This window comes from Pristiophorus japonicus, chromosome 2 (assembly GCF_044704955.1).
Source record: "Pristiophorus japonicus isolate sPriJap1 chromosome 2, sPriJap1.hap1, whole genome shotgun sequence".
Lineage (NCBI taxonomy): Eukaryota > Metazoa > Chordata > Chondrichthyes > Pristiophoridae > Pristiophorus > Pristiophorus japonicus.
In genome coordinates, this window is record NC_091978.1 from 110,620,892 (window position 1) to 110,644,863 (window position 23,972).

Sequence of the window (23,972 nt, forward strand, 5' to 3'; positions counted from 1 at the left end):
GCAGTGATATGATTCAATTTATATAAAAATAGTGTTTTAACACTTCATTGTGGGCCGCTGATTTAGCTGGAAGCTTTGAATTTCTTGAATTTCTTGTTTTCAATTGGCAGAATGTCAGAATTTTAGATATAACACACATTTGAATCATTACCTACCATTATAAAAATATATTTTGCAGGTATGATGCCAAGATAATGATACTTCAGAATGATTGCATTCTTCCCCCAATGCTTTCGTTTGTGATGATGCCATGGAACTCTACACTGAGGCCAGCAATAGCTTACGGCCTTCATTCATCCCTGACAGGAAGCCAACAAGTCTGCGAACCTTTGAGGCTGCTACTGCTCACCCAAGCTTGTCACTGCTGCCTAACCTGAAGTTGACACTTTTCCTCCTCCCAAATCCTTCATTGGTCTCTGAGGCAAAATTGAGGTTCACCTATACAGGTACAGAATCCGGAAACCTTTCTGACATCCTGAGTCCGGAAATGCCTGGGTGGGGGGGGGGGGGGGGGTGGGGGGGCGGGCGGGGGGCAGACGAGGTAAGGAGCGGGCAGGTCGAGGTAAGGAGCGGGCGGGCTGAGGAGGGGGAGAGGGAAGGAGCAGCGAGCCGAGGTAAGGAGTGGGGAGATTGGCTGGCGGCGGGTCCTGGAGAGTTTGGTGGGCGGCAGGCGGAGGTGAGGAGCGGGCGGGGGGGGGGGGACCAGCGAGTGCCGGGGCCTGGAAAATCCAGTGGACGGTGGGCCGAGGTAAGGAGCAGGGTTTTCGGCGGGCGGCGGGCTAAGGTGAGGAGGGGGGGGGAGGGGTGGGGTCGGCGGGCGGCGGGGCCTGTGGAGTCGGCGGTGGCCCGAGGCGGGGGAGTCCAGCAGCGGAGCGAGTGGGATTGGGGGGGGCGGGGTCCAGATTCCAGAGCATATTCCGGACTCTGGACGACCCTGCAACGGATCGCCCCAATGTCCAGATTCTGGCACAGTACAGATTCCGGAACTCCGGATTTTCGACGCTATATCTGTATTAAATTTTTTAACTTGTAGTTCGGGACCTAGAATGTCTCATTGAAACACTTGTGAACTCATTCCTTTTTGGTATGGAAGCGGGTCATCCTCGATACGAGGGACTGCCTAATACTATACTTTTTAACTTGTATCCTTCGAATGATAGATTCAGCCTGTGAAAGGTTAACTCCCAAGGATGCGCAGGGAATTGTTTATAAATGAAGCTTGTCAGGCCGAACCAGCCTGTTTGAGTTTTCCCAAGCTGTATGTTTGCATTAGCTCACACAATGGAGGCTGGAGGTGTTAATTAGTTAATCAATAGTTCGAGATGCTGCCATTGTTTCGGAGGAGTACCATTATGACACCTCATTGGTTAAGGTGTCATTATATTCAATTCACACAGCATGAAGTGGGGGCCAGGGCAATCAGGCAGACTTCTGGAAGTTTAAATAAAAATTAGAAAATACTGGAAACACCCAGCAGGTCAGGCAGCATCCGTGGAGAGAGGAAGGTAGGGTTAACGTTTCAAGTCAAAGACCTTTCATCAGAACCATCTGGAAGCTGGCTGGTCACATTTTAAAGGTTATTCTCTCAACCCAGGGGTGGATTGACAGCTAATTAACACCTCCTCCAGTGTGCCAGTGCAGCCTTCGGTCGCCTGAGGAAAAGAGTGTTCGAAGACCAAGATCTCAAATCTGGCACCCAGCTTATGGTCTACAGGACAGTAGCGATACCCGCCCTCCTATATAGGTCAACGATGTGGACTATATACAGCAGACATCTCAAAACACTGGAGGAGTACCACCAGCGCTGCTTCCGCAAGATTCTGCAAATCCACTGGGAGGACAGACGCACCAACGTCAGTGTTCTCGCTTAGGCCAACATCCCCAGCATCGAAGCACTGACCATGCTCGATCAGCTCCGTTGGGCGGGCCACATCGTCTGCATATCCGACACGAGACTCCCAAAGCAAGCGCTCTACTCGGAGCATCGTCATGACAAGCGAGCCCCAGGTGGGCAGAGGAAATGTTTCAAGGACCCCTTCAAAGCCTCCTTGATAAAATGCAACATCCCCACCGGCACCTGGGAATCCCTAGCCCAGGGCCGCCCAAAATGGAGGAAGAGCATCCGGGAGGGCGCTGAGCAACTTAAGTCTCATCGCTGAGACCAAGCGCAGACAGCAGAAGGAGCGTGCGACAAATCAGACTACCCACCCACCCTTTCCACCAACCACTGTTTGCCTCACCTGTGACAGAGTGTAATTCCGGTATTGTACTCTTCAGCCACCTGAGAACTCACTTTTAGAGTGGAAGCAAGTCATCCTCAACTGCAAGGCACTGCCTATGATGATGAATTATGAGTCCTTCGAAGATCTTTGATCAGCTGAAGCCCTCTATGATTGACAGCTTGCAGGGGATGGATTTCATCATACAGACTGAAGAGGACAGTTCTCTGAGAGCAAGAAGAGGGAATCACAAGTGTGAACTTTGCAGCCAGCAGTCAAAGGCTTTCGGTGTATAAAAGCCAGAATCAGTGTGCCCAGGAACAGGTCTTTTGTTTTAGGGGCCATGTTTAGAGAGAAACCAAGATGCATCTTTTTCATTCTCATAGAGCAAGAGTTGCAGGGAAATGTATATGCTTCCTGGGTTGCGGGGATTGTCCTATGAGGAAAAATTGAGTAGAAACATAGAAACATAGAAAGTAGGTGCAGGAGTAGGCCATTTGGCCCTTTGAGCCTGCACCACCATTCAATAAGATCATGGCTGATCATCACTTCAGTATCCCATTCCTGCTTTCTCTCCATGCCCCTTGATCCCTTTAACCGTAAGAGCCATTACTAACTCCTTCTTGAATATATCCAATGAACTAGCATCAACAAATCTCTGCGGTAGGGAATTCCATAGGTTAACAACTCTCTGAGTGAAGAAGTTTCTCCTCATCTCAGTCCTAAATGGCTTACCCCTTATGCTTATACTGTGTTCCCTGGTTCTGGACTTCCCCAACATCGGGAACATTCTTCCTACATCTAACCTGTCCAGTCCCGTCAGAATTTTATATCTTTCAATGAGATCCCCTCTCATTCTTCTAAACTCCAGTGACTACAGGCCCAGTCGATCCAGTCTCTCCTCATATGTCAGTCCTGCTATCCCGGGAATCAGTCTGGTGAACCTTCGCTGCACTCCCTCAATAGCAAGAACATTCTTCCTCAGATTAAGAGACCAAAACTGAACACAATATTCCGGGTAGGGCCTCACCAAGGCCCTGCACAACTGCAGTAAGATCTCCCTGCTCCTATACTCAAATCCCCTAGCTATGAAAGCCAACATGCCATTTGCTTTCTTCACCACCTGCTGTACCTGCATGCCAACTTTCAATGACTGATGTACTATGACACCCAGGTCTCGTTGCACCTCCCCTTTTCCTAATCTGCCGCTATTCAGATAATATTCTGCCCTCGTGTTTTATCCACATTATACTGCATCTGCCATGCATTTGCCCATTCACCTAATCTGTCTAAGTCACCCTGCAGCCTCTTAGCATCTCCTCACAGCTCACACCGCCACCCAGCTTAGTGTCATCTGCAAACTTGGAGATATTCCTTCATCTAAATCATTGATGTATATTGTAAATAGCTGGGGTTCCAGCACTGAGCCCTGTGGAACCCCACTAGTCACTGCCTGCCATTCTGGAAAGAACCCGTTTATCCCAACTCTCTGCTTCCTGTCTGCCAACCAGTTCTCTATCCACATCAATACATTACCCCCACTACCATGTGCTTTAATTTTGCACAATAATCTCTTGTGTGGGACGTTGTCAAAAGCCTTTTGAAAGTCCAAATACAGTACATCCACTGGTTCTCCCTTGTCCACTCTACTAGTTACATCCTCAAAAATTTCTAGAGGATTTGTCAAGCATGATTTCCCTTTCATAAATCCATATAGACTATGCCTATATTCCCTAGAGTTTAGAATAATGATAGGTTTCTAATTGAAACATATAAGATGCTTTATGCGGAGCTCCTTCATGATAAACGAGCCAAAGGAGGACAGCGGAAACGTTATAAGGACACTCTCAAAGCCTCCCTGGTAAAGTGCGACATCACCATTGACGCCTGGAGAACTTGGCCGCAGACCGCCCGAAGTGGAGAAAGTCCATCCGGGAGGGCATTGAGCTTTTGAGTCTCGACGCAAGGAGCATGAAAAGGCCAGGCGCAGGCAGCGGAAGGAGCGAGCGGCAAACCAGCCCCACCGACCCCTTCGCCCGATGAATGTCTGTCCCACTTGTAACAGGGTCTGTGGCTTCCGTATTGGACTGTTCAGCCATCAAAGAACTCACTTAGGGAGTGGAAGCAAGTCCTCCCCGATTCCGAGAGACTGCCTATGATGATGATAAAATTCTTAAGGGGCTTTACAGGGTTAATGCTGGGAAAATGTTTCCCCTGGCTGGGGAATCTAGAACATGAGGGTCACAGTTTCAGAATAGGCGGTCATAAGAACGTAAGAAATAGCAGAAGTAGGCCATTTGGTCCCTTGAGCCTGCTCCGCCATTCAATGAGATCACGGCTGATTTGATCATGGGCTCAGTTCCACTTCCCTTCCAGCTCCCCATAACCCTTTACTCCCTTATCATTCAAAAATCTGTCTATCTCCACCTTAAATATATTCAATGACCCAGCCTCCACAGTGCTCTGGGGCAGAGAATTCCACAGAATTACAACCCTCTGAGAGAAGAAATTCCTCCTCATCTCAGTTTTAAATGGGTGACCCCTTATTTTAAATCTATGCCCCCTAGTTCTAGATTCCCCCATGAGTGGAACCATCTTCTCTGCATCTACCTTGTCGAGCCCGCTCATAATCTTATATATCTTAATATGATCACCTCTCATTCTTCTGAACTCCAATGAGTACAGGCCCAAGCTGCTCAACCTTTCTTCATAAGTCAACCCCTTCATCTCAGAACTCAACCGAGTGAACCTTCTCTGAACTGCCTCTAATGCAAGTATATCCTTCCTTAAATACGGAGACCAAAACTGTATGATGTACTCTCGGTGTGGCCTCACCAATACACCAGTACAGTTGCAGCAGAACTTATCTGCATTTATACTCCATCCCCCTTGCAATAAAGGCCAACATTCCATTTGCCTTCCTGATTACTTGCTGTACCTGCATACTAACTTTTTGAGTTTCATGCACAAGGACCCCCAGATCCCTCTGTACTGCAGCATTTTGTAATTTTTCTCCATTTAAATAATAATTTGCTTTTTTTTTTCTGCCAAAGTGGATAACCTCACACTTTCCCACATTATACTCCATTTGCCAAATTTTTGCCCACTCAATTAGCCTGTCTATATCCCTTTGCAGATTTTTTTGTGTCCTCCTCATAACTTGCTTTCCCACCTATCTTTGTAACATTAGCAAACTTGGTTACATTATATTCGGTCCTTTCATCCAAATCATTAATATCGATTGTAAATAGCTGAGGCCCCAGCACTGATCCCTGTGGCATGCCACTAGTTTGCCAACTGGAAAATTACCCATTTATCCCGACTCTCTGTTTTCTGTTAGTTAGCCAATCCTCTATCCATGCTAATATATTACCCTCAACCCCGTGAACTTGCATCTTGTGCAGTATCCTTTTACGTGGCACCTTATCAAATGCCTTCTGGAAATCCAAATACACCACATCCACTGGTTCCCCCTTATCCACCCTGCTTGTTACATCCTCAAAGAGCTCCAGAAAATTTGTCAAGCATGATTTCCCTTTCATAAAATCATGCTGACTCTGCGTGACTAAATTATGCTTTTCCAACTGTCCTGCTATAGCTTCCTTATTAATGGACTCAAGCATGTTCCCAATGACAGATGTTAGGTTAACTGGTCTATAGTTTCCTGCCTTCTGTCTGCCTCCTTGTTTAAATAGAGGTGTTACATTTGTGGTTTTCCAATCTGCTGGGAACTCTCCAGAATCCAGGGAATGTTGGTAGATTACAACCAATGCATCCATTATCTCTGTAGCCACTTCTTCTAAGACCCTAGAATGCAAGCCATCAGATCCAGGGGACATCCACCTTTATTCCCATTATTTTACTGAGTACTTCCTCTTTATTGACAGTGCGTTTTAAGTTTCTCCCTCCCTATAGCCCCTTGATTATCCATTATTGGGATGTTTTTAGTGTCTTCTACCGTGAAAACTGATTCAAAATATTTGTTCAAAGTCTCTGCCATTTCCCTGTACTCCATTATTAATTCCCCAGTGTCATCCTCTAAGAGACCAACATTTACTTTAGCCACTCTTTTCCTTTTTATGTACCTGTAGAAACTCTTACTATCTGTTTTTATATTTTGTGCTAGTTTACTTTCATAATCTATATTTACTTTCTTCATTTTTTTTTTGGTCGTTCTTTGCTGGTTTTTAAAAGTTTCCCAATCCTCTGGCCTCCCACTAAGCTTGGCCACTTTGTATGCCATTGTTTTCAATTTCAATTCCTTAGTTAGCCACCGATGGTTATCCCTTCTCTTAAAGTCTTTCCTTCTCATTGGAATATATTTTTGTTGAGAGTTATGAAATATCTCCTTAAATATCCGTCACTGCTCATCAACCGACTTACACTTTAATCTATTTTCCCAGTCCAATTTAGCCAACTCTACCTTCATACCTTTGTAGTCTCCTTTATTTAAGCTTAGGTCATGGTTTGAGATCCAACTTTCTCAGCCTCCAACTGAATATGAAATTCAACCATATTATGGTCACTCTTTCCTAGAGGATCCTAGGAGATCATTTATTAATCCTATCGCATTACACAGTACCAGATCTAAGATAGCCTGCTCCCTGGTTGGTTCCACAACATACTGTTCAAGGAAACTATCCCGGATAGGCTCTATGAACTATTCCTCAAGGCTACCTTGGCCACTTTGATTTGTTCAATCAACAAGAAGATTAATATCGCCTATGATTAGTGCTGTTTCTTTTTGACAAGCATCCATTATTTCTTGATTTATACTCCGTCCAACAGTGTAGCTTCTGTTAGGGGGCCTATAGATTACGCCCATCAATGATTTCTTCCCCTTATTATTCCTTATCTCCACCCAAACTGATTCTACATCTTGATATTCTGAGCCAATATTATTTCTCACTACTGCACTGATCTCATCCTTTATTCACAGAGCTACCCCACCTCCTTTTCCTTTCTGTCTATACTTCCGAATTGTCAAATACCCCTGAATATTTAGTTCCCAGCCTTGGTCACCTTGCAACCATCTCCTGTAATGGCTATCAGATCATACCTATTTATATTTATTTGTGCCATCTATTTTGTTACGAATGCTGCATGCATTCAGATAAAGTGCTTTTAATTTTGTTTTTTTACCATTTTTCCCTGCTTGACCCCATTTTCTGATACACTGTTATGTTTATACATTCTGTCCCTTCCTGACATCTGGTTATCATTTCCCCCAGTGCTGTCCTGCTCTATTGCCTTCTCCTTGCTCATTGACTTTTTAAATTTCCACTCACCTTATCCCTCCCCGCCCCCCCCACCCCGACTAATTAGATTAAAACCCTCTCTACAGCCCTAGTTATTTGATTCGCTAGGACACTAGTCAAGTGAAGCCCGTCCCATTGGAACAGCTTCCTCTTACCCCAATACTGGTGCCAGTGCCCCATGAGCCAAAATCTATTTCTCCCACACCAATCTTTGAGCCATGTGTTTAACTCCCTGATCTTATTTACCCTATGCAAATTTGCTTGTGGCTCAGGCAGTAATCTAGATTATTACCTTTGTGGTTCTGCTTTTTAATTTGGCCCCTAGCTGCTCATACTCTCTCAGCAGAACCTCTTTCTTTGTCCTATCTGTGTCATTGGTGCCCACGTGGACCATGACAACTGGATCTTCCCCCTCCCCCTCCAATCCAGTTTCCTCTCCAGCCCTGAGAAGATATCCTTAACCCTGGCACCGGGCAGGCAACACAGCCTTCGGTACTCACACTCTCGGCTGCAGAGAATCATATCTATCCCCCGAATGATACTGTCCCCTACCACTACAACATTTCTTTTTACTCTCCCCACTTGAATGGCCCCCTTTACCATGGTGCTGTGGTTAGTTTGCTCATCCTCCCTGTAGTCCCTGCTCTCGTCCACACAGGAAGCAAGAATCTCGAACCTGTTAGACAATTGCAAGGGCTGAGGCTCCTCTAATGCTAATTCCTGGGTCCCCAAACCTGCCTCACTCATAGTCACACCTTCCTATCCCTGACCACGGACCAAATTTGAATTATTTAATGTAAAGGGTGTGACTCCCTGCTGGAACACAGCGTCCAGGTAACTCTCCCTCTCCCTGATGTGTCATCAACGCGGAGCTGAAGTTCCTCGAGCTGCAGACACTTGCTGCAGATGTGGTTGCCGTGGACCTCAATGGGTTCAACCAGCTCCCACATATTGCAGCAGGAACACATCGCCTGCCCTGCCATCTATAATGTATTTAATTAATTATATTTAGTTTTTTAATCCCGGCTCTTAATTTAAAGCAATGCCCAAGAAGAAAGTGAAACTCACCAACAATCACTTCCCTGCTTTCCTTTGACGTCAAACGTAGTCGCCCTGTTCACCTTTGTCACCCTCTCTGAGCTACTCGCGCTGCTCCCTGCTGGGGCTGGCTCTGTGCTGGGGCTGGCTGTTACTGCTGCTCCTTAATCCTCAGCCGGTGGTGGTGGTGTTCTCTCACGGATCGGGGGGGTGGGGGGGGTCGGTGCTCTGTGCCAGCCAAATGGATCAGCCATTTAGGACTGAGATGAGGAGACACTTTATCACTCAAAGGATTGTGAATCTTTGGAATTCTCTACCCAGAGAGCCGTGGATGCTCAGTCGTTGAGTATATTCAAGACAGAGGTCGATAAATGTTTGGGAATGAAGGGAATTAAGGGATATCGGGATAGTGCGGAAGGTGGAGTTGAGATAGATGGTCAGCCATGATCTTGTTGAATAGCAGAGCAGGCTCAAAGGGCCAATTGTCCTTCTCCAGCTCCTATTTCTTATGTTCTTATGTTCTCTGTTAAGCTATGCACTATTAATTTACATTTTTATGTATAGAAAACTTATTGGTTCAAAGCTTGTGTCTTGATTTCGTAGAGTGCTTAACCAGTTTGCCATCCATAAAAATAGAATTGATGTGGCAGCACATGATATAATCCATTCGCCAGTGTGCATTGTAAAGATTCTCTGTTATGATTCTTTGGTCATATAATTTTTAATCTAGATATTGGGCAAAGAAAAGGGCATTCTGGATCATAGGGAATATGGCATCCACTTATTGGTGATGGTGATCTCAAGAAAATATTTAGCGTAAAAACTCCCAAACTAATCCAAAACAGTACTATTCGCACAATTAATCTGTTATTTCTACATAAACGAAGACTTGCTTAACTCTGTGACCTAAATCAAGACTGTCACTGCTGCTGGTGCCTAACCAATTGTTTCATTGTCTAAGGGCAGCACCATCCCCTAACCGAAGGTTACTGCCACTTTCCAACCTAAATACCGCTGCTTTTTAATACATTGTAATGGAGATACTTTGTCAATGCATTCTTTCTGAGTTAGAGTTCACATAAAGTGGGCATGGATTATATGTTTATATAATATTAGGTCATAGTATAATTCAGATAGATGACTAATGTTTTATGTGATTCATTTGATCTTGTTTCCTTGTCTCTGAAGATTGCTCATCAGCATTTCAATAATTTGATTATTATTGCTATAGACCTATATAAAAATATAAGATTTTGTGGGATGCGGGTGGGTAGAAGAACACAATTATCATGTTGTTGTACTGTGGGATATCTGAAACCAGGGCCGAGAAATTGGTTCCTCAGCACCTCCCGTTATCGCCTCTGGGGGCGATAATGGGCCGCTAACGACTTACCAACCAGGCACACCGAAAGAAACTACAGGTACTTCTGTTAAATTGGCCGAGAGGTTTGCGGCGGCGGTAACACATTATGCAACAGTCTTCTGCACCCGTAGATCGTGACATCATTGTCCTGCACATCGTCCCGGTAGCGCCTCGGACCTGAACTTCGGATCCGACTCCTGCAGCATCGCTGGGGGACAACACCATCAGCTGCAGGAGATGTTGTTTGGAAGGCCGGGTGCATGGGGGGTGGAAGTTAAAAGGGAGGTTTTTCTTCTGCCACGATCGATCAGCTCATTACTCTGATGGCGTGCTTGGGGCTGATCTGACCAGATCGCAGCTGCCGTCAGAGACCAACTAACGTGTCCCAATGCAGAGCCTGCAGCGATGGGTCTTGCCTTTAAGGGACGGAAGGTGCCTCAGATCCCTGCAGCGCTGCACGGGACATTGTGCAGTGCTCTGCCGTTACCGCCCCTGTTGCCTGGTTTAGCGCTCCAAGAGAAGTGGAGCAGTTGATTTAGCGCTTCACTTCCCTCCTGGAGCACTAAACCGTAAGTTCGCGGCCATTAGAATTGGGTAGCGCGCAGCGATACTTTTGCGCTCACGCAAAAGTTATTGCCCAAAACAGGGCACTACGCAATTTCTAGCCTGATATTGCTTTTCTATTTTTCCTACCGAATTGGATAACTTCACATTTCTCCACATTATATGCCATCTGCCACATTCTTACCCACAACTTAACGTCATAGCCCTTTACAGCCTCTTTACATCCTCCTCACAACTTATTTTCCGATCTAACTTTGTATCATCAGCAAAACTGGATACTTTACACTTGGTCCCTTCATATAAGTCATTGATATAGATTGTAAATAGCTGAAGCCCAAGCCACCTTGTTGGTGAGGTAGTTGGCATTTTTCCAAAACGTTCAAAACCATTCTGCCTTATAAAATAGATAAATGTTTTAAACAAAATGTATTGGGACTGAAATTCAGAGTCTCAGAAAGACCCGTTACTGCCCGTTTGCAGCGGCCATGCGTTGGAATCCCGTGGTTGGTGCAAGCGCGTCATCAGAATGCGCACTGTCGCTTTCCCCCACCTGAAAAATACACCGACCGAAATTCAGGTCGAAAAATCGTAGCCCCGCCGTGCGGTGCCCCTGTAAGCTTTCTGTGTTGGCGCACCTTATCAGGAGTGTGTGCGCGCCGACCCTTCAAGGGGAGGGCCCACTTCTGCGGCCAACATGTATTTATTTTTGCCAGCCGACTTCCCAGAGGCCGAAGATTTAAAATGCCCGATGCTCTCCCCTTTAACGGAGGGTAGAGAGCGGGTGACGCGCACGCGCTGTGACATCAACATTACTCCACCGCTGATTGACAACGGCGGAGTCCTGGTCCCAACCCAAATTCAGCCCCTCAGCCTGCCTTCATGTCGATGACCGACTTCCGTTGGGACTTTGAAAAAATTTCATAGTCCTGAAAATCGATCATCCGGCCACATCATGAATCCCTGTGGTAAAAACAGAAAAAAACCTCAGGTGCACCAGCTTTCTTGCACTACTGAATTTCAGCCCCATTGATTCTAAGCTTTCCTTCTCCAGTCAATGTTTCATTTGTCACTGATGGAGCGATGGCCATATTTCGAATAAGTGTTTGCAGGGTATAAGTTTGGCTGTTGTCAGGCTTTCAAGTAGTGTTCTTTTTCCATTAGGCAATATTTAAAAATCACTCTATTAAAAATCATTCTCACCTTTCTCAGAGTTCAAAAATATGCAAAAATCCTGTGATGATGGAAAAATTAAAAAATAAATTCATGCTTTTTTAGAAGTGGTAATATTTGGATATAATGAAGTATGTGACTTTGGCTACAATTCTCATTTTTTACATATATAAATACAGTACATATATATGTATTATCACCAAGGTTGGGCTAATCAATAGCATATGGATCATAAAATTTAAAGCACAATGTAAACACTACTCTCCAATACATGTCTTCAGTTCATAGGCTAAGCATTTTGAAATGTGAGAGAGAAGAACTTCCGCTCATGGCTGTCCATTTTGTGCCTGGACGATGGGCAGCCAGATGCTATAAATCGGGTGGGGGGGGGATGGATCACCTCGGCTGCCCCATTGATGCCCAAAGCCCACTTCATGCTATATTCAGGTAGGCCTGTAAATGCATGTTCAGCCATCCTGCCTGCCTGAAACACGTATAAGGCAGCTTTACTGTGCAAATTAGGGTTCCACGTTAGTTGTAGGATCCCAATGCAAAATTCAGGTACAAATTAGTGGAGCTTGATCTGTGCCCCCAGGACTTACTCCGGGCTAGCAGGGTGTTGGAGCAGGCTGGAATCGGTCAAGCCCCGACCAGTAAACTGCATCATCCATGAGAAGGAGTACTCCAATTCTTTTCAGGGTTGTCGAGCACTCCCTGAGCATCGTGCATGATGCAACCAATACATAATTGATAATGATGTTGAATAGAATGGGCAAAGAGTTTACAGTAAAGTAGTTTCGTAGTTATGGTACTAGACTGGAAACTGTAGAGGTGTGACATCAAATCCTACTGTAAAAAATAGTGAAATTGAATTCAGTAAATTTTATAAATTTGTAGACTAGTACCAGAAGTAAAAATGACCATGAAAGCTGCTGGGTTATTGTAAAAAAAAAACACGAGTTCACTAATACCCTTGAGGGAAGAGAACTTGTCAGCCTTATAGAAGTTCTGGTCTATATGTGACACCAGTCCCACACTATATAGTTGATTCTTAATGTCCTTTGGCCAATTAGGGGTGGGAAAGGACCTCGATGCAATAGGTCAAAAGCACACAAGGCCAAAATCTTTATGAAAATCGAGGAAAGCAATATTATTGGGTTCCCCTGAGCCACAGAACATAGAACATAATCTTATATAAAGCAAAATGTATCTTGTATAAATCCCCTGAGAACAAAATCTGGCTTGTTTCTTTCCAATTTGGCCACAGACCTTCAAAGCATTCGATAAGCATGGGGGAACTGGTATCATTGAGATTTGTCAGGAGCTTTTGATCCCAATATTATCTCTCTTGCTGTGGATAGAAACCACAATTTTGCTGCAGATCATCAAGGATATGAGTGCCTTAAATAGAAACCTATTCACCAACTTCCAAAAGATGGCTCCAAAAATAGTTGCCAATTCCTGGCACAGTTCTCCAAGACCATTGTGATTCCCCAATCTTTTTCCGAGAGCAACTTTTAAGAATTTGACCTACCATTAACAAGGTAACACAGTGTGGCATCCACAGGACTGAAATTCAGGGTCTCAGAGAGACTTGTCACTACCTGTTTGTGGTGGTCATTCGTCAAAATCGAATGGCCGCCGCTTTGGGGTCAACTGGCCGACCCAACCGAAATTCAGGTCGGGGATTGTTAGGCCTGGACCCAATCCCGCCTAATTCTGCTGACCGCTGAAAGCGAGTCATCAGGTAGTGCACCGCCGGTTTTAATAAAGAAAAATATTTACCTCCCTAAATTCAACTGAACTCGTTGATCCCCCGCCATGCGATGCCCCCGACAGATTTTTCTGTCAGTGCACCCTCTGAAGAATGAGTGCGGCCCGGCAGCCCTTAAAGGGGAGTGCCCACTGCCCCGGCAGCCATGTCAAAATTTTTGCCGGCCAACTTCCTGATTGGCCGGCAAAATAGTGCCCCGGGTTCAACCGGGCCCCCAACGAGCAGCTTGGCACCCCCTCTTGGGTGCCAGACCGCTTGCCCGGCCGAAACCCGCCCTGGTGGCCCAGTGGCTAAAGATTAAAAATTACAGAATCTCTCCCCTTTAACGGGTTGTGATGTCACCACTATTCCACCGCTGATTGACAGCAGCGGACTCTCTGTCCGACCTATATTCAGCCACTCAGCCTGGCTTTCAGTCTATGGCCCACCCCCATTATGACTCATTTCCTCTGGGACTTCGAAAAATGTTAAAGTTTTGAAAATGGCTCTTCCGACCGCATCAAGGATCCCAGCAGTAAGTGCCAGTAAACAAATCATGGCCAGCTTTCTAGCACACCTGAATTTCGGCCCCCACATCTATTTCCAACAAACTGGTTCTTTAAGATCTTCTATTCATGCAGCACACCGCACCAGCTGGTCTTATCTCCATTCAGATAAATCCTTAGTAAGGTCTGTTGGGATGTATGTCAACTTATTATAATGCACATTGCAAACAATGCAAACATTACTTTAGGATGTTGGAGAGCTTTGGACTTATCAGTTCTTGGCACTAGACCACAGGAACCTTTTTTGACTATGACTGATGACAGGTTTTAGCCAACAGAAAAACAATTTAGGATAATTTCTGTGAAATTGCATGGTCTTGTGGAGAAATGCAAACCATTGATGCGGCTTCATCTCTCAAATTACATTCCTGGCTTCATGACGCAGTGCGTTATAATCTATCTTTTCAGCATCTTTCAATTACTCTAAATTAGCTTCAAGTACTGCTTCAAAGTCCCTCTGCTTTCACCTAACTGGTCCCCTTCCCATTACAGTTACTCTGTTTAGTGCATTTGTGGCTATCTGGCTCTGGTTTCAGTTTGTTTATGACTTTAAATGCTGAAGCATGAAAAACATTGGCCACATCAACCACCATTGAGTTCACCCTATTGCTGGTCATACAGACCCGCCCTCTGACTTAATGGTTGGTGACGTCCTTCCTGTAGTGGAAAGATGACAGACTACAATACAACAGGAAATTGAGAAGTGGGCTGGAAACCTTTTGTACAGAAAATAAATGAGTTAATTAGAGTACATCTGGTTAATTAGTTCATTAGAGGATGGCCGGTGGTCATGGAAGGTACTATATAAATGCAAGCCTTTCATTATATGAGTGAAAGTAAAAGGCTCGATGAGCTCAATGGTCTTTTCTTGTTCAATGCTTGTTTTAAGTTTGTACTTCTAGTTCTCCCATGCAAGCAGATTTCACACAAGTAGCTAACATAATACAATGGTAAATTCTTAATTAATGAGACTTCCAGGATTAGACAGATCCTGTCCGTCACCAATTATTATTTTGAAGCCACTGCCACCAATTGGAGGGAGGGAGGGAAGGAGCAGTGGTTGATGTTTGTAACTCACATCAAGTACAAAATCCCCTTTAATGTTTTTACACCAGCTTGCATTGTCCACCTTTTCCAGTCACTGATTTTCTTTTTATCCATTCATTTTTTTAATGATATACTGAAGCAAAAATAACTTGTAAAAACACAAATACCCCTTGGACAGGTGCTCAAAAGTGGTCCCCAGTTAATGTCACCAGTCCCAGTGCAACTGAAATGATTTTGAATGCATTGATGCGCAGAGCCATTTCACAGCAGCCTAAGTGTTGCCTTCTCAAGTTACACTTAAGCCCAGTGACTACAATAAACTGAGGGTCCAATGGATTGCTGCTTGTCCGAGGAAAATGTATAGTTCTCTTGGCATGTTTTAGAGCATGTTCTAAATGGAGAGATACTAAATAATCATTGTATTGAATGTATTTCCTTGCGATTTGTCAAGCTATATGTTTCTACTTTTGTCAGTTCTGACATCTCATTTCCATCTGATCTCATAACTTAAAGTGATACATAGAACAAGGGAAATACGTTTATACAACACTAGTTACAAGATTGCTGCTGATTTGTCAGATGTAGTTATCACTGCAGTGTAATATATCAGTCGCAGAAAATGCTATTATATGTATGCAAATAATCAGGTGCAATATTAATTTCTTTCTAAAAAATCATAAACTTCGTAATCTTTACAACATAATCTGATACTAAGATCCATGACTGATTATATTTAATAATGATTGTATCAAACGCAAACTGCTCAAGAAACAAAGACTTGAGAGATGACAAATTAGTTTACTGGTTCATTCATGCTATGAGTTGAATGTTGATTTAAAGCCATTTCTGCTATGCACCAACTCTGAACTTTTGGGGGTTAATTTTCAGTTTGGGCATAGGTGGAAAACTGGTGGTTGCCAATTGGCCACCCGTACGTTATCCACCGCACCTGAAAGAAAAAGAAAGAATGTATTTCTATAGCGCCTTTCATGATCACCGGACATCCCAAAACATTTTACAGCCAATTAAGTACTTTTTGAAGTGTAGTCACTGTTGTAATGTAAGTAATGCAGCAGGCAATTTGCGTACAAGGGCCCACAAATAGCAATATGATAATGATTAGATAATTTGTTTTAGTGATTGTTATATCTTCATTACAACTCACGAACACACACACACAAGCCTTAAGATGGCAGGACATTCCGGAACTCCAGTCAGGTGACTTGTTCCCTCTGTGTCCACAGGTGGAGCAATATATATTACAATGATGTTGAGTGAGGGATAAATATTGGCTAGGACACCAACGATATCTCCCCTGCTTGTCTTCAAAATAGTGTCATAGGATCTTTTACGTCCAGCTGAGAGGGCAGACGGGGCCTCAGTTTAATGACTCATCCAAAAGACGGCACCTCCGACAGTGCAGTGCTCCATCAGTGCTGCAGCCGAGATTTTTGTGCTCAAGTCTCTGGGATGGGACTTGAACCCACAAGCTTCTAACACAGCTGACACTCATTTTCATTGAAATAAATGGAAAGGAAAATCGAACAGCGCACAATGGGCAGCCGATCTGCTACTGCTAGATTTCTATCACTGCCAAAAATGACAATGACCCCAGCAGAGTGAAAATCTGGTGTTAAAGGCTAAACTGACTCAGAAGCAAAGAGGAATTAAATCCTTGCCTGTCAGCAGTCTCATTCTTTTTTGCTTTGATGTCAGGTTGGTATTGAGGCTGCACTTATACTATAACTCCTTGATAAAATGCAACATCCCCACTGATACCTGCGAGTCCCTGGCCAAAGACCACCCTAAGTGGAGGAAGAGCATCCAGGAGGGCGCTAAACACCTTGAGTCTCATCGCCTAGAGAATGCAGAAAGCAAGCGCAGGCAGTGGAAGGAGCGTGCGGCAAACCAGTCTTCCCACCCACCCTTTCTTTCAATGACTGTCTGTCCCACCTGTGACAGAGACTGTAATTCCCGTATTGGAGTGTTTAGTCACCTAAGAACTCACTTTTAGAGTGGAAGCAAGTCTTCCTCGATTGCGAGAGACTGCCAATAATGATACTGTAACTGCAGCAAAAGTGAAACACTGCCACTACAGTTATAGTGTGATTGCACCCTGAGGTAACACTTTTCAAAGTCCCATTCATGCTTTTTGAACAGAATCTGGTCAAGGCTAGAAAGACAATTGTAAATTTAGATTACTCTACAAGAACTGGCCAAAGAAATTAAGATTGTATCAAAATGAAGAGTGAGAGCTGATTTGTGTGTTTTTAATAGATTAAATAAAAGCTAAAAAAATAATGCTCTCAGTTGATTTAAAATGGAAAATCAGATGACCTACTTACAAAGTTAGGAAAAGTGTGAGCTAACTAGATTAGAACAATTTTTCACTTGGATTGGTTGACATTTTGAAGAAGCTATTTATAAGAACAATTATCCAGATCTGTAGATCCCTTAAGAAAAAGCAACTTGACAGCTTTCTGTTGCAGGAGGGTGCAGGGAGAAAGGAGGACATGTCGGTAATAGATGTGATTCGATTATGGATAAGTACTTGGAAGATAATAGCTGTAGGAACCAAGAGTTCCATTTTTTAAATGAGAAACAGGAGAATGCTTGCTTTTCTCTGTAATTAATGAGCTGCTAAAAATATTATGGGAAGCAAAACTTTGTGATATACAATTTCTGAGAACACAGTTTTTTTTTAGTAGATTTTTGATTGTGAACAAAAATTAGGCATGCTCTTGGTTTTCATTGAAACAGCCATGATCATATTGAATGGCGGTGCAGGCTCGAAGGGCCGAATGGCCTAATACTGATCGTATTTTCTATGTTTCTGTGTCTCTGAGCCATATAGGAGGGTGGGTATCACTACTGCACTGTAGACCATAAGGTTGGTGCCAGATTTAAAGTCCTGGTCTCCAAACACTCTCTTCCTCAGACGACCAAAGTCTTCGCTGACACACTGGAGGCGATGTTGGACCTCGTCGTCGATGTCTGCCCTTGTTGATAGTAGGCTCCCGAGGTATAGAAAATGGTCCACGTTATCCAAGGCCACACCATGGAGTTTGATGACCAAGGGGCAGTGCTGTGAGGCGGGGTTAGGTTGGTGGAGGACCTTTGTCTTATGGATGTTTAATGTAAGGCCTATGCTTTCGTATGCCTCGGTGAAGATGCTGACGCTGGCTTGGAGATTGGCCTCTGAATGTGTGCAGACGCAAGCATATTCCACGTAATGTAGATTGATAACAGAGGATGGGACGACCTTCGATCTAGCCTGGAGGCGACGAAGGTTGAACAGGTTTCCATTGGTTCTATAGCTTAGTTCCACTCCAGCGGGGAGCTTGTTGAGAGTGAGATGGAGCATTGCAGTGAGGAAGATCGAGAAGAGCATTGGTGCAATGATACAGCCCTGCTTGACCCCGGTTTGGACGTGGATTGGGTCAGTGTTGGATCCATTGGTCAGGATCACGGCTTGCATGTCGTCGTGGAGCAGGTGGAGGATGGTGACAAACTTTTGGGGGGCAGCCGAAATGGAGGAGGATGCTCCATAGTCCCTCACAATTGACAGTGTCAAAGACCTTTGTGAGGTCAAAGAAAGCCATGTACAAGGATTGGTGCTGTTCCCTGCATTTCTCTTGTAGTTGTCATACGGTGAAGATCTTGTCCATTGTATCGCTTATTGTGACTCTGGGAGGAGCTCTTCAGCCACAAGGAGAAGACAGTTGAGGAGGGTTCTAGCGATGACTTTCTCAATAGCCAACAGCAGGGAAATTTCTCTGTAGTTGCCGCAGTCGGACTTGTCCCCCTTTTTGAAGGTGTTCATGATTACGGCATCTCTGAGATCTCCTGGCATGCTCTTCTCTTTCCAGATAAAAGAGATGAGATCATGCATTCGTGCCAATAGTGCTTCTCTGCCACACAATCATAGAATAGAATCAAAGAAATTTACAACATGGAAGGAGGCCATTTCGGCCCATCGAGTACGCGCCAGCTGACCAAGAGCTATCCAGCCTAATCTCACTTTCTAGATTTTGGTCCGTAGCCCTGTAGGTTACGGCACTTTAAGTGCACATCCACGTGTTTTTTTAAAATGTGGTTAGGCTTTCTGCCTCTACCACCTTTTCAGGCAGTGAGTTTCAAACCCCCACCATCCTCTGGGTGAAGAAATTTCCCCTCATATCTCATCAAAACCTCCCCCCAATTACTTTAAATCTATGCCCCCTGGTTGTTGACCCTTCTGCCAAGGGAAACCGGTCTTTCCTATCCACTGTATCCTGGCCCCTCATAATTTTACATACCTCAATCAGGTCTCCCCTTAGCCTCCTCTGTTCCAAAGAAAACAGAACCAGCATCTCCAATCTTTCCTCATAGCTAAAATTTTCCAGTCCAGGCAACATTCTTGTAAATCTCCTCTGCACCCTTTTCAGTGCAATCACATATTTCCTGTAATGTGGTGACCAGAACTGCACACAATACTCCAGCTGCGGCCTAACCAGTGTTTTATATAGTTCAAGCATAACCTCCTTGCTCTTGTATTCCATTCCTTGACTAATAAAGGCAAGTATTCTATATGCTTTCTTAACCACCTTATCTACCTGGCCTGCTACCTTCAGGGATCTGTGGACCTGCACTCCAAGGTCCCTTTGTTCATCTACACTTTTCAGTGTCATACCACTTAATGTGTATTCCCTTGCCTTATTAGACCTCCCCAAATGCATTACCTCACACTTATCTGGATTGAATTCCATTTGCCATTGTTCTGCCCACTTGACCAGTACATTGATATCTTCCTGCAGTCTGCAGCTTTCTTCTTCATTATCAACCACACAGCCTATTTGAGTGTCATCTGCAAACTCCTTAATCATACCCCCAACATTCAAGTCATTGATATATGCCACAAAAAGCAAGGGACCCAGCACTGAACTCTGCAGAACCCCAATGGATACAGCCTTCCAGTCACAAAAACATCCATCAACCATTACCCTTTGCTTCCTGCCTCTGAGCCAATTTTGGATCCACGTCCTTCCATGAGTACATGCCCATTATCTCTTAGGCGGTCCCTCGTATTGAGGATGACTTGCTTCCACACCAAAAATGGATGAGTTCACTGGTGTTTCAATGAGGGACCTGATATTCCCGGTTCCGAACTACATGTTAAAGGGTGGAAGATGCCTTTGTGTGGATTTAAAAAAAAACGTGTGGTGGCCATTGCACACCAGCTACCACACGGGCTTGACAGAGCTAGGTCCTGGTCCAGTGGCAAGGATTGACCAAGACGACTGGAGACCAGCTCTGCTGCACGGACCTAGTGCGCACACATATCACAGTGTGGGCTGGCCCGTGCTGCCCCAGGGCTTCTGCTGGGCCCAGAACTCATGCCTTTCCTGAGCCCGGATCACGTCACCCCACAATCACTTGCTGCTCCTTCGCCCCAACCTCGCCACTCCTGCTGTACCTGCCACATTCCAATCATTGACCTGGACCTTGCTGATGTTCAAGATGCCCTCTTGCACCAGCTCACGCTGCTCCATGGTGTTTCCTCGCAGGTTGGGGCCACCACGTTGCTCCCAGGCTGCTCGCCTTTTATGGCTCCGTCCTGCCGCTGGTGTTTCCGAGCAGATCAGGGCCGCGACGCTGCTCCCAGGCTGCTCGCCTTTATATGTACTCTCTTTCCCCTACCTCCTAACCAATTCCTTATAACAGCCTTATCTACCTGGCTTACAAAAACTCCACCCCCCCCCTTTTTAATTTTTATTTTGCTTCCCTCTGTTTTCCATGGTAGCTGACAATTATTCCACAATTCACACCCTATCTAGACTCATCTTTTGTTTCCTAACTTGTACATTTACCATCTCAATTTGGCCCATCATCCCCATTGTCTCTCAAATCTCTTTTGTTCCCTTTTGTTGTTTCCACTCTAGCACTTCCTCAAGAATCCGTTACATTTCGAATTATTGTCAGTTCTAACGAAGGATCATCGACCTGAAACATTAACTCTGTTTCTCTCTCCACAGATGCTGCCTGACCCGCTGAGATTTCCAGCATGTTTTAATTTTATTCATCATATAAGCCAATAGGTTTCCTTCAATGCCATGCACTGTCATTTTTGTTCACAATCTCTTGGGTTCAGAGAGATTTATTTCTCTCTGTACCCAAAGCGTGATGAGGCTTATTGTAACAATGTAAGTGCTGCCTTGGATAATAGTCGCTAACTCAGGGATTGAATCTTGGACATTCTAGTCTATGTGGTCAGTACCACACCATGTTAGTTACACACTGAGCCATCAGGAGCGCCTAAAATAGTTTGGTTTATTTTTCTGTCAATTTCTAACTACTAACATGAGCAAATATGCACTTATTGGTCGATGTGAGCCTAAAATCAATCCTTGCATCATTACAGAAGAATCTCTGAGTAAAACCTGCAAGTAAGGAAAAGAACCGGTTAGAATCATGTCAGGCTATAACCGCAGCTGTGGTTTTCAGTCAGAAATGCGATACTGTTCAGGTTAAAAATCATAACAGTAACTAAAGAATTTAATAAAGCAAATAAATACACACAAAACATACAGACTTTTCTACCAGTAAAGCTGATATACATCATATCCAAATATTTATATATATTTAAACAGCACATGTAATTTTGTTAATTTTTAATGCAAAATTGTGTATGATCTTTTGACTAGTCTATAGCAAAACAGTAAAACTGCTGTATCCTTTTTAAAACTAAGATTCTTGTCAATTTTATGATCTTAAACACAACAAACAGAAAAATCACTGGGCTTTGGCTCAGTTTCTTTCATTTTAAAATGGCTCACTTTTTAAAAGAAATGTTGGCTGGCTAATTTTCAGCATTTTGAAACTGAAAAAAACCCAGTTTACTTAATAAGGGGATATGCAACATGAACTCATTGAAGTTATGATCAGAGATCAAATTGTTCTAAAGATGTTCCATGTTGTCTGATTTATCTTGAACAAGAATCGCTTGTTAAGTCTCTTGCTGAAAAAAATCAATGAAGCTTATCTAAAAATTGAAAAAACAAACATTCTGTCATGATACTTTACAAATTCTACTCATACTATTACATGCTGCATTTGCATGAGTCTTTTTTGTTAAGTTTAGAGGACTATCAGCTATGCTTTTATGTCTTGTGTGACCTTGTTGCTCAAGTAGTTGAGCACTTGATTCCCTATTAGACGATGACAAGCTTGAGTCCCAGGGCAGCCTGAAATTTGATCTGCTATCCTCATTTGGATGAGTGTCATTGGTTCTACGTTGCGCTTCATGATGCAGTGGCATGTGAAAATTAAATATTCCATCCTGAGCAGGCAGAAAACCATTATCCATCTCACTTGCTTGAATGACACTGCCTGCTACCCAATTGCAGCACATTGTTTGGCAATGGTCATGGGATACCAGCAAGCTATCTTCAGAAAAATACATAGGGGTAAATTTCAACTTCATCCTCCGACCTGGTAACCTGGCAAAGCAGATCGACCGGCCATTGTAGAACCCGCTTGGTTTTTGTTCCATTTGAATCCAATAACAAACATTGGTGTAGACTTTCCACTTTTTTTGCATCGATACCGCCCACTTAATGTCCATTTAAACGCAGAGATGAGGTATAATGCCCAGATATCGCCCATTTAGCAACAAAATGGAAACTAATGCCCATGTATCGCTCACTTATCACCCAGTGTTACTTTCGGAATATAGTTAACGCCGAGAATTAATAATACCGCCCACCCACTTTTTTTTGCCATAAAGATCAGAATGGGCAAAACTAAAGCCCATAATATCGTCGAGCATTACTTTCGGCACCTTGGCCACATAGCACCGAAAATATCGCTCGCTGAAAAACCCGCTGAGAAAAAGTTGCTCTCACCTGAACTAAACCCAGCGGTATGGACGCCATTTTGTAAATCGGAGGTCGGTTCATATAAAAGGCTGCTTCAAGTTCTAGGGTGTTTTGATGTATGGTTGAGGTGCGGGTTAGTACATGGGCTGCTGAGTTTTGGATGACTTCAAGTTTACGTAGTGTGGAATGTGGAAGGCCGGCCAGGAGTGAGTTACAGCAGTCACGTCTAGAGGTAACAAAGGCATGAATGAGGTTTAAAATGGTTTGTTTAAATGTAAAGTTCTTGTTAGTCAATGCTAATTTGTAAATGTTTTATTTCTACCAGGATATTTTCCGTTGTATTATAGATTTACGATATACGTAAGATATATATATGTATGAAGTATTGTTGAATTTGTCTGCAGAATTTCTAGATCAAGGAATTTACAGAAATGTTAGTTTTACCACCTATGGGATTAAAAGGAGTCTGACATTTGGAATTTCATCAAAGTGACAGGTTCAGTAACGTATCCCTTGATACGAGAGGTGCTGTGTAAAGTTTGTGAAATGAAGGAGGCTAAACTCACTATTCAGAAGCAGAACTTTGTTCTGACGTGGACAAATATTCTCAATTTCAATCTGAAGCCGATTTTGGAAAGGGCAATTGACCCATCACAGACTTTTTCATTGCATCTATATGAATATATCTTATCCTAGTCTATATAGTAATAGCCATTATTTTAAAGAGAGATTGGTAACAGAGCTATATGAAATTCAGATTACTGAAGGTGGGATCATTATCAATCCCTCAGTTTTACACCTCTGAGGACAAATATTAAAAAAGGGGGTACAATGGGAAACATTGTTAGACAGAAGATGTTGTTGGATGCCTCAAAATTGTAAAAGTGCTTCATCCTCCAGAAAATTGTATCGGAGTAAATGATACACTCATTCATAAGAATACAGTAATTTGTTTTGTTGCACTGAAAACATCAAACATCCATTATTTTTCATTGCTGGTGAACTTTTAACCTGTGCATGAACTTCACACTGAAGTGACAATGAACAATGGCAAAAGTGCAGCATTTATATATTTTGAAAACATCAGGAGGTAAGGAGATGAATTACAGACAGCTATTGGTTTTAGGCCTGTATACAC